The sequence below is a fragment of the Vombatus ursinus genome, unplaced genomic scaffold, assembly GCF_900497805.2.
Source record: "Vombatus ursinus unplaced genomic scaffold, bare-nosed wombat genome assembly UNPS02014812.1, whole genome shotgun sequence".
NCBI classification, from domain to species: domain Eukaryota; kingdom Metazoa; phylum Chordata; class Mammalia; order Diprotodontia; family Vombatidae; genus Vombatus; species Vombatus ursinus.
The window spans coordinates 11,934,579-11,938,805 of record NW_020954590.1 but is presented as its reverse complement, the minus strand read 5'-3'; positions in this window follow the sequence as shown (position 1 = coordinate 11,938,805).

Sequence of the window (4,227 nt, the reverse complement as noted above, 5' to 3'; positions counted from 1 at the left end):
AGTTTATGTTACCATCCTGTATGAAACACAGTAATTTCTAAAAAGACATTATATCAGAGATTTTTGTTGTAAGATTATAGACCTTTTTATAAAAACTACTCCTGTACCTTAGTGTTAGGTTTCTGAAAATACGTAGCCATTCTCTACCCCCTCTACCACACTGTGCACTGTTAGGAGAGGGTTACCCATATTTGGAGATGGACATTTATGTTTTAATTATTCCAGCTTTTGCTTTCTATTGAGTAAAACTTTACATTATATTTATATTGCTTTTGCCTTCTCATTTAGTCAATACTTTCTATTTGAATCAATGGCACTGTCGTGATTGATTTGTGTAAATGGGAAAGCACACTGGTAGGGACCCAGGAGTTAAAGTGGCAAGTAGTAAGATTATATTCTCCCTGTATACTGAAGTTACCTCTATGATCTAGAAAATGAGCTGTGGAATGTCATTGTCTTCTAGGGAACCAACCTCCTGACAGCACAGGTGTAGGTTGGGAGCGAATGAGAGTGTGCCAGATTCAGCCTAGTAAGGGAGAGAGCTTGGGGGAGGAAAAGGGGGGAGTGGGAGGAAGAGTTGGAACCTAGCCCTCTATATTGAGTGCTACATAAACATGAACATACCTTGTGCAAGGAAAGCCTTTTAGGTTTTTTCATTTGGTTTTGTTTCAAATTAGTGAAGTGATCTTCAAAAATCAACAAACAGATGCAGCAGGGTCTTGTATTCTCTATATTTCTCATTCAGTTGTGATTAAAGATGTGGTCCATTCTAGAAAATCTTTTGTGAAAAATCTACCTTTTCTACTCTTACGTTTTCATTAAGAATGAGTTTGATGAATGTATAGACTATTTTCATAAAGATTCTTTGATAGTATAAAGTGTCAGTAATTTCTAGTGTCATGTTTATTTATTTCTTTATTTGTGGAACATGTAAAAGTATCATCTATTTTATCTTCTTTTGGATCTTTTTCTCTTGTGTAGATAAATTGAAAATCAATCCCTCAGTGCTTATTCAATTATGTCACCTCCAGATTTCTTCACTCTGTTTGGTGAGATTCAGCTGCTCTGACTTAATGTTATTAAGTGGCATTTTCCTTCCTAAAAAAAAATCTAGGTCCTTAAATAATAGAGACTAAATGTGGCAGTTTCACTATCACTTCTAATGAGACTAAGCCACTATAGAAAACCAGCAGATCTGTTCCATATCATATATATTTTCTTTCCTCCTTCCAATTTCATCTACAATTGCTTGCAGGATAATCTGGCTTAACCAGGTCTCCCAGCAATTTCTGGGTAGACTTCTTTGCCCTTTAACTGCTTTTGTTATTTTATTAAACAGTGCTGCTCATTATCTTCTGTTTACTTTTTCTATAATGTCTTGAAAATGAGCCCAGGCTCTAACCTTGTATTCCTCTTAGTTGCCATGTTTCTTCTTGGTAGATACATCAAATGTTTCCTGCTTGAGGTAATTTCTGAACTTTCATTCTCTTTCTGGGGTGACTACTTTGCATAAGTTGAATTTCTCTAAGACAATGGTAATAGTCAAAATCTATTTTTGTCCTGTTTCCCATTTTTCAGACTAGACAACCTGCTTATATAAATCAGGTTGTAGTTGCTATAACTTTTAAAATAATATTTTCCCCACTTACTTGTAAAAACAATTTTAACATTCTTTTTTTTAAATTTTGAGTTCTAAATTCTCCTTCCTTCCCTTCCTTGCCCCCTCCCTGACAGTAAGCAAGCTGATATAGGTTATATATGTGCAATCATGTAAAATATATGTCCATATTAGTTATTTTTGTGGAAGAAAACAAACTAAAAAAAGAAAGGAAGTAAAAAAAAATAGTATGCTTCGGTCTGGTTCTTTCTCCGGAGGCAGATAGCATTTTTCATCATGAGTCCTTTGGGATTGCCTTGAATCATTGCATTGCCTAGAATAACTAAGTCATTCAGTTGTTCATCATACAATATTGCTGTTACTGTATATAATGTTCTCCTTGTTCTGCCCACTTCACTCTGCATCAGTTCATGTAAGTCTTTCCAGGTTTTTCTGAAAGCATCCTGCTCATCATTTCTTATAGCACGATAGTATTCCATTACAATCATATACCATGACTTATTCAGCCATTTCCCAGTTGATGGGCATCCTCTCAATTTCCAATTCTTAGCCACTACAAAAAGAGCTGCTATAAATATCCTTGTACCAATAGGTCCTTCCCGTTCCCCCCCCCACACCTTTTAAATTTCTTTGGGAGAAAGACCTAGTAATTGTATTGCGGGATCAAAGAATATGCACAGTTTTATAATCTTTTGAGAATAATTCCAAATTGTTCTCCAGAATGGTTGGATCAGTTCACAACTCCCCTAACAGTGCATTAGAGTCCCAATCTTCCCATATCTCCTCCAACATTTGTCATTTTCCTTTTGTTGTATTATCCAATCTGATAGGTATGAGGTGGTACTTCAGAGTAGTTTTAATTTGCATTTTTCTGGTCAATAGTGATTTAGAGTATTTTTTCAAATGCCTATAAAGAGCTTTTATTTCTTTGTCTGAAAACTGCCTGTTCATATCCTTTGACCTTTTATCAATTGGGGAATGACTTGTATTCTTATCAATTTGATTCAGTTTTCCACATATTTGGGAAACGAGGCCTTTATCAGAGACACTTGCTGTAAATTTCCCCCTCCAATTTTCTTCTTTCCTTCCAATTTTGGTTGCATTGGTTTTGTTTGTGCAAAACTTCTAAAATTTAACTTAATGAAAATTATCCATTTTACATTTTATAATGCTTTCTATATTTTGTTTGGTCCTAAATTCTTTCCTTATTCATAGATTTGATTGGTAAACTATTCCATGCTCTCCTATCACCCTTTATGTCTAAATCATGTACCCATTTTGACCTTATCTTGGTATATGGTGTGAGATACTGGTTTATACCTAATTTCTATAATGCTATTTTCTAGTTTTCCCAACAGTTTTTGTCAAATAGTGAGTTTTTGTCCCCAAAACTTGAATCTTTGAGTTTATCAAACACTAAATTACTATGGTCATTTACTACTATGTGTTGTGTACCTAATCTTTTCCTTTAATCCACCATTCTATTTCTTAGCCAAAACCAGATTGTTTCAATGACCATCGCTTTATTATACAGTTTGAGATCTGGTATGGGTAGGCTGCCTTCCTTCACTTTTTTTTTTTCATTGATTCCTTTTATATTCTTGGCCTTTTGTTCTTTCAAATGAATTTTGTTATTATTTTTTCTAGTTCTATAAAATAACTTTTTGGTTGTTTGATTGTTAGGACAATGAATAAGGAGGTTAACTTAGGTAGAATTGTCGATTTTATTACATTGGCTTTGCCTACCTATGAGCAATTAATATTTTTCCAGTTGTTTAGATCTGATTTTATTTGTGTGAAAAGTGTTTTGTAATTGTGGTCATATAGCTCCTGGGTTTGTCTTGGCTGCTAGGTCCGCAAGTATTTTATACTTTCTACAGTATTTTAAATGGAATTTCTCTTTCTATCTCTTGTTGCTGGACTTTGTTGGTAACATATAAAAATGCTGATGATCTATTTTTTTTAATTTTTTATTAATTTATTTTGATTTATCAACAATCACTTTCATAAGTTTTTGAGTCTTAAATTTTTCTCCCCCTCCTTCCCCAAGACAGTGTGCAATCTTATATAGGCTATACATATACATTCCTATTAAACATATTTTCACATTAGTCATGTTGTAAGGAAGAATTAGAACCAATAGGAAGAACGAAACAAAACAGAAGAAAAAATAGTACATAGTATGCTTCGATCTGCATTCAAACTTCATAGTTCTTTCTTTGGATGTGGATAGCATTTTCCATCATGAGACCTTTGGAGATGTCTTAGATCCTTGCATTGCTGAGAAGGGCTAAGTCTATTAAAGTTAGTCATCGCACAATGTGGCTGTTACTGTGTACAATATTCTCCTGGTTCTGCTCACTTCACCCAGCATCAGTCCAAAAAAGTCTTTCCAGGTTTTTCTGAAGTCAGCCTGCTCATCATTTTCTTATGACACAATAGTATTCCATTACATTCATATACCACAACTTGTTCACCCATTCCCCAGTTGATGGGGATCCTCTCAATTTCCAATTCTTTGCCACTACAAAAAGAGCTGCTATAAAAATTTTTGTACATGTGGTCCTTTTGCCATTTTTATGATCTCTTTGGGATACAGCCCTAGCAGT